Source organism: Natator depressus, chromosome 6 (assembly GCF_965152275.1).
Source record: "Natator depressus isolate rNatDep1 chromosome 6, rNatDep2.hap1, whole genome shotgun sequence".
In the NCBI taxonomy this organism is placed as follows: domain Eukaryota; kingdom Metazoa; phylum Chordata; order Testudines; family Cheloniidae; genus Natator; species Natator depressus.
The window spans coordinates 8,235,714-8,252,322 of NC_134239.1; the positions used below are offsets into that span (position 1 = coordinate 8,235,714).

At 45.3% G+C, this 16,609-nt stretch overlaps 1 pseudogene; it reads left to right on the forward strand.

Moving 5' to 3' along the window:
• The first annotated feature begins 3,474 nt into the window (after positions 1–3,474).
• LOC141989662 (olfactory receptor 5AR1-like) lies at positions 3,475–5,000 on the forward strand (annotated as a pseudogene).
• Positions 5,001–16,609: the final 11,609 nt, after the last annotated feature.

A 16,609-nucleotide genomic window follows, 5' to 3' on the forward strand; every position in this document is an offset into this window, starting at 1 on the left:
TGCAAAGCTTTCACCGTAAAAATAAATGTCTTTGCCTAGAAACGGTTGTGTGGTAACTTAAAGCAGTTGGCTTAACTTAAGCAGCCGAGAGCGAGTACCCTTGAGCAACCAAGGAGGAATACAAGCACTGTTGCCCTGGACTGTGACACACTTTTGTCCATAACCTTCCGTCTCAACCCATAGCCCCTTATTCTTGCAGTACTGGGCACTCCACCAATGCTTCTACTAAAGCAAATTAATTGACACACCTGCTCTTCTAGGCCCAGACTCTCTGCATGTCTTAGCTTAGACTTGACATGCAGCACCCTGAGCTAACCCAGTCCTGTCTGGTCTAGTGACTCTGCAAGTTCCCCTGAATCCTGATGTATAGCCCCTCTTGTTACTCCAATCTCAGGCTTTTACTCACCTCTGACATGCCCCTTAATACTGACTGCTTGAACACCCATTCAGTTGTGCATGGAAACTTGTTGTAAAGTTCCTAACATTGGATTCTCACCCTATCAGTCTACAAACCTTATTTTCTCCGGGAAAAAAAGTAATGAAAAAAATATTGTGATGAACATTTCCAAGAATATCCCTGACTGGAAGTCCTAGGAGGATTTTCAGATTTATGGACTGCATAAAAGAGAGGACAAGAACAAAGTGATGCATTATCATTTCCAAAAACGTGAACAGTATTTGAAGACAGTATAACGGTGACTAGCTATCTCCTGGTGCCAGGAGACATAAATGGTGTTTTTATGATACCCTTTGTGCCTGATCTGAGATTCAGAGCGCTGAGGGATTCTGCCCCCAAACACTGGAAGACCAAATATATACACCCTGACTCTAACTACACTCTACATGATCTAGTTGAATTCCAGCAAGAGAGATCTCTTTCTTGCAACAAGCAATTTTAACATTATAGGACAAAAATGGGGTGAGTATCATAATTCTTTTTGAGATCTATTTCCAGGAGAAAGCTACAAAATCAATTCGGTCTTCTGAGAAAAAGATTGGCTTTCTCTTCTCAAAATGTTGACTCCTTTGACACCGGAATGATTTTCTTTCACTAAATAATTTGCAGTAAAATGGGACAGACTGCCTGAAATACCCTGAGTGCTGCATGAGATTGTTCAAGGATATTGGGCTAGACCCTCAGGTGGCGTCGATCAGCATAGCTTTGTGAAGCTGGTGGACCAGGTGCCAGCTCATGCGTGGAGCCCTCAGCCTCACTGAAAACTGACAAATCCACAGCTGGAAACCAATATGGTTCACCTGTGTGTTCATACTGTTAAAATAGGTGTTAGATTTATAGAGCTGTGTTGAAATGTTATGAAGTGCTTGTGAACTGTGGCATGCAAATCTCACACGTCTATATCCCAGGTTACAAGGTAATATTGAAATGTTTTGCTCTGTTACTGTAAAAGTGTGTCTTATGAAACTGGAAACCCCCACAGTCAGGAGGGAAGCGTTACCAAGTGTGAAATACTAGTTTACCATAAGAGGTGTCATCTGCCCAACAAAAGACGGCCTATTGACGCCAGACAAACCAAGACTTTGATGATTGTTTTCTCTAAACCCAGGAAGAGGGGGTGTGCACAAATGCTCATCCCATCATAGCTTGAAAACTGGGGAAAGGGTATAAAAATCCTTGTCAAGGAGGAATTATCATCAGTATGCTGCTAAGAACTTGGGGAGGGCAATATTTCTAAGCATAAGCAAGGGATTCCCAGGCTGCTTGGCTTGGATTAGCCCTAAAGGATATATAAAGCTTGCGCATTACAGAAGCTTCTATTAATTTTTGGAACCTAAGACTGTAACTCAGTGTGTATGTTTACCTGCTTTAACCTTGTAAATAACCCTCTTGTTTCTTTTTCCTAGATAATAAACCTTCAATTAGTTTATTATAGGATTGACTACAAGTCTTGTCTGTAGTTTGAGATCTGAGGAGCAACTGACCTGGGGTAAGGGACTGGAAGTAACCGGAATATCGTTGTAATTTTTCCTATAAGGGACCATCCATCACAAAGACAGGCTTGCCTGGGTGGCAAGATACACCACAGCACTGGAGAGATCTCTCTGTGACTCCATTTAAGGCTGTTATAGTTCCTGAGGAGTTCACCCTTGGTACTTCGTTGGTGAAAGAGAATTATAGAACACACAACCAATTTGGGGTTTGTGAGTAACAGTCTACCTTGAATTTGGCACTCATGGTCATGAGCCACTCCAGACAGGTTGACAAGCTCCATCAACCTCAATAGAGCTACAGTGATTAACACCGACGGACGATCTGGCCCACTGTGCTTGCATGAGCTAAGTTAGGGTGTACTTTGTGCAAAGGAAAAAGACAATAGTAAGATCAAAACACCCTGTTGGTTGCAAAGAATCAAGTTGTAAGGGATTTTTCTAAAAATGTGGTTAATTTCTTTGAACATAACGTGTTTTCATTTAAAATTCCTTAGAGAGGATTTTGTGCTGGTGAACTACTCCTGATCAACATCCCTGGCAAGAGAAGATCTCTCTTTAAAGACACTGCAATATGGAACTGGCTGCACTGGCTTCCCCAACACGCCATTCTCTGCCCCCGTGGAAGGTCTTTCAGGTTCAGGGTGGATTCACACTCATAATACAATGAAAGTAAATATCTCTTATATGTTTCAGATTTTATTGGCAACTTGAAGTGGAAGAACATGCACATGGGGACCCATCTGACTTCTAAGGGAAACGTGCTTGAATGTTGTCTGACCAGCACTTCCCAATTTGTCTCATTGTGACTGTCTAGGAGGATGCGAGGTGCGTATTCAGTGTGAAACTCTTAACGTCTTCGCTTCCAAAATATCTTCTGAGAAGAACAGGATGGTCCTCCAACTTTCTCCAATCATTCTGAATAAGCAAGAGAGATTAACATTGCTACCGTGTATAGGAAGATCAACTACTGCAAAATGAGCATGGGATGGGTAGATCGCTCCACGGATGTTTTACTTGGTGTTTAATAGGTCCTTTCCTCTTGAGGTGGAAGCTTGTCCCAAGCTCACTTGCTGCCTCCGATTTCCAGTTTTAAGGTGATGTGAGGGGCCAGAGCAGAGGTGAGGGTCTCACCCATAGTTTTCATTCAGCCTCCCTTTGCTTGATTCTTCTGTTCATTCATATATCCTCAGTTAATATACACTTCCTCACTGTGAATATTATTCTTATTAATTTCAGCACGAATGGTGTTTATTTAATTTCATCAGAGACTTTATTCTAAATTCATGGTTTGAATTGACTTGTAAAATAGCAAGGTTCCTAATGAATGGTTTAATTATGGAAGGATGCTAGAGCTCTAATATAAGGCTGATTTTCTACCACTCCATGCACTTCCGTACTGTAGGTCAGATTGTTGCAGCAATGCCTGGCTATTTATTTCCATATCAATTCAGTTATATTTACAATTGCCAGACTTGCAATAGGTATTTCAAAAGTACTGACTTGGAGATATATCTGCAATTGTCGATGGGTTCCAAGCTAGCTGACTTTTGAAATGCTGAAATGCACAGCAAATTTTTTTAAATATTTTTTCTTCCCATTTGCCTTTGTTTTATTTTATTTTATTTTAAGGAAGAAAAAACTTGGGAATTCCCCAGTGACATGAAATTTTATTAAGAGAAATTAGTGTAGGCATGATATAACTTGGCTTGTCTATCTTGACTTGCTTCTGTGTGTCTAGATGGCGGCACCCACTTTCCACCCCAACTTGGTTCCTCTTCAATAATAAGTATCATCTTTGATTTATTATTTATGTATCCCCCAGCAGCATAGACCATATCTGGAAAATATAATGCAGGGAAATCACACTGGGGTGACTGAGTTCATCCTCCTAGGGTTCACAAGCAGTCCACAGCTACAAATCATCCACTTTGTGGCATTTTTGGTTATCTACATTGTCATCCAGGTGGGGAATCTCGGGATGATCGCATTAATCATAGCTGAGTCCCAGCTACACACCCCCATGTACTTTTTCCTTTTCAACTTGTCCTTTATAGATACTGTTTACTCCTCTGTTATTGCCCCTCGGGCTCTGGTGAACTTCTTAGCAGAGTGTAAAGCCATTTCCTTTGCTGGATGCGCCATGCAATTTTTCTTTCTCTCTCTCTGTGCACATGTTGAGGCTTTGCTTCTGGCCATGATGGCGTATGATCGATTCATATATACGCAAACCGCTGCTGTATACTATTATCATGTCAAAGAAAGTCTGTGTCCAGCTGGTAGCTGCATCATACTTCAGATGACCTTCTGGGGTCCCTTCCAACCCTGATATTCTATGATATTCTATGATTCTACACCTGTGTCAATGCCGTTGTGCACACAGGCTCTTTGTTCAGCCTGTCCTTCTGTGGTCCCAACATCATCGATCACTTCTTTTGTGACATCCCCCACTCCAGAAGCTCTCCTGATCCAGCACTCACATGGATAGCAGAGTGCATTTCGTCTTTGCTGCTGTAACTGCATTGATACTGTCCTGATCATCCTCGTCTCCTACATTTATATTATCCTCAACATCTTGAGGATCTGGTCTACGGAAGCCAGGCATCCTCAGTCCCTGACCCAGAATGCCCTGCCTTCCTAGAGCACTTCCCTTCTGACTAGCTCAAAGCACTTCACAGGCCTGAGGAATTTACCCTCCTGTCTGCCCTGGGCCAACAGGAGACAAAGGAGAATATGTTTCATGACAGTCAGGTCCTGCTGGCTTCATCCCCTCCTGCTTTCACTCCTTCGTCCCAGACCTCCCTTAGCCTTGCAGCCTTCATGTTGCTGTTTTGTCCGCCCACATCCCCCCTCACCCAGGCTGTGGTTAAAGCCTGTCTGTTCTCCATCACTGCCCCTCCCCACCACCACTCCACCCTGCTCCTTGCCTTGGTCATCTCTCCCCTACACTCCTGCGGCTGCCGCCTCGCTGGACTTGCTGCCTCTCCCCTCCCTCTCCCTCAGCCCAGCCAAAGCATAACTGCTAAACTCCCCTGCTGCTCTGGTCATGTCTCTCACTTCTTTATATCCCTGTACTGGCCTCCCTGTATCTCATGCAGTAAAGTCAGATACCTCCTCCCCTTCAAGACCCTGCCTAACTCCACTGTTGCGCCCATCTAGTCTCCTCCCTCAGTACGCACCCAGGTCAATATACAACCCAGATCTTACACAAAAATCATGGTGTTGCCAATCCTTTGGTATCTAAAATCAAAGGTTTATTTACAGAAAGAAAGAAAGAAAGAAAGAAAGAAAGAAAGAAAGAAAGAAAGGCGAGAGTTAAAACTGGTTAAAGGAATCAAATACATAAAATAATTGCAAGTTCTTAGTTCAGGCTTGTAGAAGTGATGGAATAAACTGCTGGCTTAAGTCAAGTCTCTGGTTGCCTCCATACCAGTCCTCAGTCCCTGTGTTAGAATGTTCCCATTAGTAAAAGTCCATAGTCCAAAGGTTTGAGCAGGAAAGAGGCAAAATGGAAGATGTTTCCCAGGTCTTTTATAGCTTCTGCCAAGTGAAGGGAAACCCATTGTTCTCACTGTGGAAAATTCCAGATAACAAGATGGTGTTTGGAGTCACATGGGCAAGTCACATCTCCATGTATGATTCGCTTACTCATAGCAGGTTTCAGAGTAACAGCCGTGTTAGTCTGTATTCGCAAAAAGAAAAGGAGGACTTGTGGCACCTTAGAGACTAACCAATTTATTTGAGCATAAGCTTTCGTGAGCCACAGTATGCATCCGATGAAATGAGCTATAGCTCACAAAAGCTTATGCTCAAATAAATTGGTTAGTCTCTAAGGTGCCACAAGTCCTCCTTTTCTTTTAGTCATAGCAGAAGCCATTACCCACACTCTAGTTTGAACATTCACAGGAAAGCCCATTAAGTGCAGATGGGTGTCTTCCATGGTCCATTATCAGCGGCTGCATTTCTGAATATTGCAAAAGGTCCTTTTTCTAGATTAAAATCTTACCGCACTGGGTTATTTAGATTTATCACAAGGGGACAAATTCTGCGCTCCTTTCTCAGTTTGTACTCCGTCCTTATTCAGGGAAACACTTGATCTTTTTTTTTTCCTTTTTTTAAAATCATGATTGGATGTTTTTCTGAAAGCTATGATCTAATTCAAATGGGTATTATTTCAGGGAAGTTATATGGCCTGTGCCGGGGTGGCCAAACCGTGGCTCGTGAGACTCATGCGGGTCTTTTACAGTTAAAGTGCAGCTCTCGGAGCCCCCCATTGCTCCCCCATTCTATGCCTACCAGACTGGGGGAGCTTGGGGCTTCTGCAACAGGATGCTAGGGCTAAGGGTTCCGGCTCAGCGGGGAGTGGGGTCTCGGGGCTTCAGCCCCGCGGGAGATGCCTGTTGGGGCTTGGGGCTTCAGCGGGAGTGGGGCTGAAGCCCCGAGCCCTGGCAGGCGTGCCCTGCGGGGATGAAGCCCTGAGACCCCCTGTCTCCGGATGGCAGAAGCCCCTAGTCCCACCATCCGGCCGCAGGGCTGAAGCCCCCAGCCCTGGCAGGTGTACCCCGGCTCTCGAACTTCTGAAGATTGTTGTATGTGGCGCAGAGGGTCAGTAAATTTGCCCATCCCTGGCCTGTGCTCTACGAATCAGACTAGATGATCACAGTGGTCCCTTCTGGTATTAAGAATCTCTTAATTAAATCAATCTGGCAAAATGAGAGCAAATTTCAGGATTTACCCCACTGGTCTTGATTAGAATTAGTCCCCTGGAATGAAGAATCGTTCCTACCTTCCATTCCCCATTAGAATCAAGAGAGTGATGAGGTCTCTGCTGCCAGTTAGGTTTCTACTCTCATTTCCTTATGTGAAGAGATGGAGAGTTGAGTAAACGAAACTGAAACTAAAGTGCTGGGAAAGCAGCCTGGTGGAGACCTGGTTGGCATTCTAGTAAATTGCACAAATGAAGAATTTCAGACAAACCATCAAAATGATCCTCCTCACGAATGAATCTGAGACATTTATTGACAATAAAAGTGCCCCAGCTAGGGGCAGCCGCCCCAAAGAGGCTCATAGGGTACACCACAGAGATGCCTGCACTGCAGAACATATTGTAGGGGATAATCCAGCATCCCTGCACCAATCATCCAGGTTAGGGGGGTGGGTAGGAGGGAGAGCTGGATATGACCAGGTCCAGGTGCCACGCTGAAGGGCTCATTGTAAATACACACACAGAGAGGTCTTTTAGAGTAACTGGATCTAATAGATTGTTTCCATCTCTTATCTTTGAGACTTACTTTAAAATCATTTATACTCTGAAATGTGACTCTGTAAAAGGGCACTGTAGGCTTCAGAACTGTATTTTTTTCCAGGGACTCCAGTGCAAATTTAAGAACTTCAGAATGGCCAGACTGGGTCAGACCAATGCTCCATCTAGCTCGGTATCCTGTCTGCCGACAGTGATCACTGTCAGGTGCTTCAAAGGGAATGAACAGAGTAAGGCCTTGTCTACACTGCCACTTTACAGTGCTGAAACTTTCTCGCTCGGGGTGTGAAAAAACACCCCTCTGAGCGATGCAAGTGTCAGCGCTCTAAAGCGGCAGTGTAGACAGTGCACCGGCGCAGGGGGAGCTCTCTCCCGAACTGGTGCCGTGACTACACAGCCACATTAAAACGCTGCTGCCGCAACGCTGCCACAGCAGCGCTTTAACGTTGGCTTTGTAGACAAAGACAAAGTGATCCCCTCTCATCCAGTCCCAGCATCTGGCAGTCAGAGGATTGGGGCCTGGAACGCCAGAGCATGGGGGTCGCATCCCTGACCATCTTGGCTAATAGCCATTGATGGACCTATCCTCCCATGAATTTATCTAGTTCTTTTTAAAATCCAGTTATACTTTTGGCCTTCACAACATCCCCTCGCAGCGAGTTCCACAGGTTGACATGTGAAGAAATACTTCCTTCTGTTTGTTTTAAACCTGCTGCCTAATAATTTTATTGGGTGACCCCTGGTTCTTGTGTTATGTGAAAGGGTAACTAACACTTCTCTGTTCACTTTCCCCATACCATTCATGATTTTATAGACCTCTATCATTTCTCCCCTTAGTCACCTCTTTTACAAACTGAACAATTCCAGTCTTTTAAATCTCACCTCAGATGGAAGCTGTTCCATATCCGTAATCATTTTTGTTGCCCTTCTCTGTACATTTTCCATTTCTAATATCTTTTTCGAGATGGGGAAACCAGAACTGCTCACAGGTATGGGAGAACCACAGATTTATATAGTGGCACCATGGATTTATATATGTTCAATTTACAAGTAAGACACGTGTGTGTGTGTGTGTGTGTGTGTGTGTGTGTGTGTGTGTTTATAAACTTTCAGCCTGCACACTCATCCTGCCTTGTGTAGTGTTTCCCACTCTCACCACTTTATCATTAATCTCCTGATGTTTTTTATTTTTAATTAAGGCTCGAGCTCCTGGACTCATGGGATTACAGGAGAATCTGTGCTTACATTTTTTTAAAGTAAGTTTCTAGCCCTTAGATTGCAGAGTAATGCTTGAAATCTTTTGTAAGAAAGAAAAGTTTAAAGGCTCAAAAAGCAGAAGCAACATAAAAAGAATCCAAACGTTTTTACTTTTTTTAATCAAAGATTGTTAAGCCAATCTCATGATTTTGGGGTCCTGATATGATTTTGAACAGTTGGTATTGGCAAGACTGGAGCCAGACTCTCAGCTGGCATAACCCCTCCTTGTCTCGGTGTAGGGGCTATTACAGGGTGGGCACGTGATGTGCTGCAGCTGTCTTGACCAGTGGAGCGGCTGGCTCCTTGGGAGCTGTTATTCACCAGCACAAGTTAGAGCAGTGCAGAGGCTGTTTTAACATAGGACAGAGGGGATGATTCAGCCTGTAATAGCTCCCAGGATCAGGGGAGCAGAAAGCTACCTAAGCTCCCCATCTAGGTGGTCCATAGCAGTGTTTGGTGCTCCTGGGGATCCGGTCCTGAATTATACTGGGTTCCTTTCCCATCATTATCAACAGTAACAATTTTGGCTAGCAAATTCTATTCTTTTGTATGTATATTCCATTCTGTACAATTCCATTGTTTTCAACTTCTGCTCTGTGACATCTGTGCTGCCCAATTGTCTTTAAACGCATGGATGTGAGAAGTAAAGGGAAAAGTCGGCATTCCTTGCCATCATCGCAGTTCCTACAATACTGTCGATAATGCATTCCAATACTTGATAAGGCTTTCAATTCAATCTCCAAAACCCCCTGCCATGTGATTTTTCTGGCCCCAGGGCTCACAGATGAAAAAGGTGGTGGTGGTGGGAGGGGGCGGGGGTCCATAAGGTAATTCTTTCGTGAGGTCATCTCTGACTCATCTCTGGGTTGGAATTTCCCCTTCTCCATGGTCTTGTAAACTGGTTTCTTCCTACTGTATTGAGAATCAAGGCAATTCCTCTAGACGCTTTGCTTTTTAATGGGTATCACTGGACCACTCTCTCCCCTAAAGGCTGTAGCTGTTGCTGTGGGCGAAACTCAGCCCGTGTACACCTACATCTTAGGTCGGCATAAGTTACGTTGCTCAGGGGTGTGAATAAGCCACCCCCTCCCCCGAGCAATGTGAGTTACACTGACCCAAGCACCAGCGTGAAGAATGCTGTATCCGCAGGAGCGCTTCTCCAGTGACATAGCTACCGCGGCTGGCAGTAGTTGGAATAATTGAGTCGACAGGAGAGCTCTCGCCCAGTGGGTTAGAGAACCTGCTCTTGCAATGCTGCAGCTGCACCGCTGTAAACTCTGTCACGCAGCCACAGTCTCAGCAAGGGCCGGTGGCTCTTACTCTCCTGGGACGTGTCCCAGCCACGTGAGAGTTATGTAACATCCATGTACAGACGTTACTTGTAACATGAGAAATGCAGAATTAGCATATGAGTAGTGGACTCATCCATTCACCAGCATTTCGGAACGTCCAAACACTACATATTTTAGTGGAATGTTCACAAAATGTTAATAACGTTCCCCCAGCATTAAGTCTGACAGACTCTCAGTTGATACGTAGGCCTAGAGTTGGCCTAAGCCTGCAGCACCACACCAGCTTCCTTTTTGGCTCCCAGGTTGGCTGAGTGTCTGACTCCTTCTCTGGTTTTAAATCATCTTTTCCCCCTGGCTCTGGGGCTCACAGAGTCTTTGACTCTTGCTCTGGGTTTAAATGACCTAATAAGAATGCCAGAAGAGAAAAAAACCTATTGTTATTGAAGGAATAATTGTCTTCATTCACCTGCCTGACCATTTAGCTACATAGCCATTTGTTTTCTAATATATATTAACACAAATGAAAACTTTGTTTAACAATAGTTAATTCTGCAAGAGACAAAACCTTTAAAGCATGGAAAGGGGAAAGTCTCCAGTATTCATTTCCACCTTCGCATCATCGGCTGCACCGTTGATAACACACGGCAACACTCCATCTCCAACAGTTACTGAGAGCAGGATGCAACCCAACTTCTCACAAATCTCACACTCTAATGCAAACTTTAACGCCTACTTTATTCTCCCTTGTAGGGAGAAATTGGCACATCAGACAGTTGCACAGTCCATGCATGTCTAACATTATTCTACCTTAACAGCACTTGGATTGCAGTCAAGATTTTGCATTAGAGTGTGAGCAACAGAGGACAGCTGATCCTGTGGTTAAGTATCTGGACTGGGACTCAGGAAATCTGGGTTTAATTGCTCGCTTTCGCACAGACTTTCTGCGTGACCTTCAGCAAGTCACTTAATCTCTTTGATTCACTTTCCCATCTGTCAAATGAGTGTAATCAAGTTTGCTTAAACTGTAAACTTGTTGGGGGAGAGCCTGTCTCTTATTCGGTGTCTGTACATCACCTAGCACAATGGAGCTCTTTGATAGATGACTGTGACATGCTGGGAATCAGGAAGCCTGGATCTATTCCCAGCACTGACAGAAGAGTGTATTCTAGTGGTTGAAGTGGTGGTTATGGACAGCATAGCCAAGCAAACATATTTGGCACGTGCATTCTGAAAGGCAGCATGGCTAAGTGGGTGAGACTTGGATCTGTATATTAGAGACACTTCACCTGAAGGCACCTTGTGAGACCTCTCCTTTACCTTATTTGTAAAATGGTTGAGTGATACCTCCGACTGAGAGAGCCACGGCCACCACTTGAGTCCTTTTCCCATCCCTACAGTGAGAGTCAGGAGGAGAAGGACCAAAGAACTGTTGCTCCAGGAGCGTAAGAATGTCTGTTGTCATCTGCCTTCAGCCATTCTGGAACCCCACAGCTCCTCCTCCAGCCAGGAAGGAAGAGCAGCTGCTCAGAATGAGGCTCAACCCAGAAAGGAGAGAAGAATAAAGAACAATGAGGTACCTGAGATGCCAGAGCAGATCAGCAAGGAACCTAGCTGCCAGCAAGGGACTGGAGATGCCAATAAGGGACCAAAGATTCCAGTTTTTTCCTGTATAGGTGGCTCTTGGATCTGCACTAGTGCCAACTCAGACGTGCCCAAAGCTGGGAGCACAGCAGAACCAGAAGGTTCTTATATATCTGTTTATTTTTAAATTGATTTTGTATTTTGGGGGCCAGAGGAAGGAGCACAGAAGCCCAGTCAATGTGTGAAACTCATTGCCAGGGATGTTGTGAAGGCCAAAAGTATAAAAAAAGAATTAGATAAGTTCATAGAGGATAGGTCCATCAGGAGCTCTGAGCCAAGATGGTCGGGGCACAATCCCATCCTCCAGGTGTCCCAAAACCTCTAATTGCCAGAAGATGGAGTGGTTGACAGGGGATGGATCATTCAAAATTGCCCTGTTCTGCTCATTCCCTCTGAAGCATCTAGCACTGGCCACTGTCAGAAGACAGGATATATTGGACTAGATGGTCCGTTATTATTGTCTGACCCAGTATTGCCATTCTGAAGTTCTTAAGCCTGAGTTATGAGCTTGCTGGAGTCAGTGAAGTGTCCTTTAGAATCTACTATAGTACACTCTTGCTATAACACCCTCGAGATGGGATCTAGGGACCAGAGATCCAGAGTCCTTGTAGTCCTGGGGCCATGGCCAGGGACAGAAAGAGTCTGTCTGGCCCCGGAGCAGGAGGAGCTGTGAGCTCCCACAGTGGCCCCACTACCCTGCCTCTTTTCCTAAAATGAACCCCTGGTTATACTGAACAACCGGCTTGGATTCCTAGAGTTTTGTTATGTGAAGTGGCACTGTAGGTGATGCAGTGAAAAGCTGAGTAAGTAACTGAAGAGCCTTGCAAGAAGTCCAACAAAGAACAAGAATCTCTGTGTACCAGACCAGGCTACTCCTTGTAGCCTGGATGCACACAATGCTCTATATAGCTAACATGAACCCTGGCTGCTGGACTCTTAGCCAGCCCCTGCAGAAACAACCTGAGTGCCCTTAGCTCATAACGAAGACTTGACAGTACTGCACAGTATTCAAAAGTTGCACCAGTTTATCTAAATTGTAAGAAGACACCTTTCTTCTTAGTGTGGACACACCCAGTGATGCCATCCTAGACACAGGATTTGTCCACTTCTCCGGCAGACATTTCTGTGTTTTTCCCTACACATGAAACACCCTTTCTGAGCTTGCCTGCAGTGCCAATTAATTCTTCACATTCAAATCCCTCCTTGCAGGCTCACTGCTATCACGATGATAACTGGAAACTAGCCAGCTATCCTGGCAGGGTAACAGAGATATTAGGGATAGTAGATGTATCTCTTTGATAATGCAAAATAAAAATGGAACTCCTTTCAGTTAAAGATATTTTTGTACTCTCAGGACATCACAGTCTGGCTTCTTGAAATTGTACATCTGGATCTTCTGAACTGCACCTGAGTTCCATCCAATCTAAATGCCAAATGAGGCAGGGGTCTTGCTGGAATATCTGTATGTACTTAATGAAGTTAAAGCCTTTGGGCATTATTGTCCAAAACATTACATCTGTAATTGGAAATATGCCCTGAACTCAGTGTAACAGCTGTTGTGCTATTTTCCTGTCAAAAATAAAGTGAGAAAGAGATACGACTTACCATGTCCTGAAGGTTGTAAATCCAGATTCCGTATCTGGAAACAAGAGTGCTAAACACTCCAGAAATTGCTGACAAGTAGATTCTCTTTACTTTGTTTGTTTAAATTAATAATTTTCTAATTTTGCTCACTGTATCTTCTGTTTGATTCATGCTGCTGTACTCCTCCCTTGTGATAACAAACTGTGCAAATAACTCATCTAAGACATTATCAGGGTCTCTTCAGAGAATTTTGATTAACTCTTTGCGTTTGAGTAGAACTGAGTGTTTATCACTAGTGGCTGATGCTATAGAATTACATGCAACTGCAATAATTTAAAAAAAAAAAAAAAGGTTTTTCCTAAGCTGCAAGAAATAGGTTTTGTGAAGCCTGGTCTCCATACAGTATTTGTACCAATTTAACTGTGTCACTTAAGGAGTAATTTTTTACTGATAAGAGTTAAATTGGTGCAACCGTTAGTGTGGATGCCATTTGTGACAAAGCTCTGTCCTTGCCTCCACGGGTCCCGCGTTTCCTGGAGGATTTCGCGAGCCTCAGAGGCTCACTGTGACCCTCCACGTAACCCTTCTCTCTCTAGAGGCAAGGGTCACAGTCTACTGAGCCATTTTCATCATAAGCCAGCGAGGGAGGCGAGGAGAAGGTACCCTCCCCTGCACAGTCTCCGTTGTCTTCCAGTCTCAGTGATGAATCAGGGGACAGTTAAACCAGTACAATGGGGAGCAGGGGGGACAAAGGGGCAGGGAGTTCAGGGGGAGGGGTAAAGAATGGGGGGGATTTAGGAGAGGGCCATGGTTGGGGAGGGCACAGTTTACATGGGTAGGGAAGGGGGAACTCCAGAGAGTGGAGAGAAGCAGATTTGAGAGAAGGTTGTGGGGAAGAAAAGGGGCAGGATTCATGGAGCCAAGGGGAAGGGCCCTGTGGGATGTTGGGAGGGATCAGAGGGGAGAAGAGAGTTCAGAAGGCAGCAGATGTGGGGGAGTCAAGAGGAGGGAGGTTAGGAAGATGTACAGGGGGAAGGAGCAGCTCAGCATCAGTGAGGAAATTTAGTGAAGGGGTTTTCATAGGGTGGCACTTCTCAGGCCTTTCCCAGGCCCCTGGCTCTGGCAGCTGCCACTCCCCCATCAACCCCATCTGGGCCCCTCTGCCCTGGGCAGCGAGCTCTCAGGACAGGGCTGTTTGCTTTGCAGCCTCAGCCCCCTGTTGATTCCCTGCCCCAGAGGAGCTGCTGCCCCATCCCCCTCAGGCGGAGCAGTTCTCGGCTGACAGGACAAAGGGAGCAACCGGCGAACAAGCATCCATGAAAGGACTGGATTGCTACCTGCTCCAGGGTGGGGGGACATTGCAGCCACTGGAGGTGGCAATAGACCAGAGAGTTTAGGTCAGTCCTATTCCCTTCCCCTGTGATGCCTCCCAGGGATACCCAGGGCTGTGAGTCACTTCGCTACCACCTGCCCTCCGGGTGAGGAAGCCTTGTCGGTGCATGCCAGGGGGTCACTCCCCAACACAAGCACTCCCCTCTAGGCCTCTGCAGGTCTTGCTCTCTTGGTATAGATGAGTGATAAGCACACACCAACCCTCGAGCATCTCTCTGGAGTGTCCAGCCCCTGAACCACCAGACCTGGTGTTCCCAAACTGCATCTTATCAGTTACACCACACTACACAGCTCCATTGAATACTCCGCACTCAGACTTGTTCACACAGAAAGCAAGTATGTTTATTTAACACAGGGATTCAAATGATAAGAAGTAGAAATATTAGAAACAAAGGGTTACATATAAAATAAAATCATGACATGCATAGTCGACCCTCAACTTGATTAATAGGACATTGTCCTGTCATAAGAGCAAAAGCTTGCCCCAAATCCTTCCAGCCAGGTGTGGCTGTGATCTTCTATTCATGAGACAAGCACGCAGTCCTCTTGTCTCCTCAGTGGGAAGATTCAGAGTTTGTCTCTTTATCTACAGTTCTCGTCTAAAACTCCATTGTGTGCGCTTGGAGGATAATTCCCGCTGCTTGTCTTTTCCTGTCCAGGACACTCTGCGAGCACTTGATTAACATTTTGCTCAGACTGTAAATGGGTGCCCATTGTGAACCATACAGTACTCAGCGAACATGCAGATAAACCGATAAACATCTCTTGTCTGAAAGAAACCTGTTTTTCACCTTTTCTCACCAGTCCCAAGTCATAAACCTTAAGAACATGATTTTCAGTCTATATACATAACTCCTTACATGTTATCTGTACATACATTTTGCAATGATTAAGATGACCAGTGTGACACAGGCTTTCAGTAGAGATGTGGTATGATACTCTTTGGTGAACTAGTATGTAGATATCAGGCCCAGGGGATCCCTGAAATCCTAATGCACCCCTGTGTCCTCTGCCAGTTGGCACCAAGAAGTCCCTGGGTCACACACCCCCATCTGTGTCCCAGTAACACTCATGCTACTGACCAGGGAAGTCCCTCAGAGTAGAAGAGACTGGGATAAAGGGGAGCAAGGCTCAGGGTGGGGAGGACTGAGTCCCAACCCCGCAGGGTCTCAATTACTCTGTAGGGACAGCTCTGCTCTGGTGCTGCAGGAGCTCAGGGTGAGAGCTGGGGTGTCCTCCATGGGTTCAGGCAGGGGCTCATTCACTGCAGGGAGTCAGGGTGTCCACAAGGCACTAAGTGCTGTCCAGGGTATTTATTAACCACCCAGGAGAATGGGGCCAAGGAGCATATGGGGATTTGCCAATGATTCTGTTTTTTGGGAAGGGGAATTGTGGTGAGGCTCCAGGGAAAGATGATTACTGGCTTGTGCAATGGCAGGGGCTATTTGGTGCAGATGAGCACGAGGGGTGGCCCCTGGGGAAAGACACAGAAAAGAGAGTGACACTAAAATATCAGGTTTCAGAGTAGCAGCCGTGTTAGTCTATATTCGCAAAAAGAAAAGGAGGACTTGTGGCACCTTAGAGACTAACAAATTTATTTGAGCATAAGCTTTCGTGAGCTACAGCTCACTTCATCGGATGCATGAAGCTCACGAAAGCTTATGCTCAAATAAATGTGTTAGTCTCTAAGGTGCCACAAGTCCTCCTTTTCTTTTTACTAAAATATCAGGGACAGAGATCGCAATAGCCAGAGAGGATGGGAAGAGGGAGGGGTGTTGCCTTGAGGACACTAGAGGGAGCCACTTCCCCATCCAGCCACCTTCTCAGGCCAGCAGTTGAGAAAGGGGACATGGGCAGGGAGAGCAGCGGGGGTCCTGGGCTGGGGTGACTGCAGAGAGTTTGGGCCAGAAATGCTATTATTGATTATTTTTTATCTCTACACATTTCAATCAATGTCTCTATTTTTCTTTTATTTAATCCTCTTATTTCCTCTTTAACTGTAGAAAATCTTCCTTCTGGGGCTAAGGTTTAGCTGCATCCCTTGGGGACTGTTCCAGCAACTCAAAAGAGACCTTCTATTGACTGTGGGAACTATGGCCAACCCAACATTCCATAACAGATAAAAAGTATCTTTTCCCCAATTTTTATTCCATTTTCACATCCCAGTCCCTTAACTTGCTATCAGTCTGTGACACACTCTAAGACAGTAAGTGGCTGAACTTGGGGTCTGGGGGAA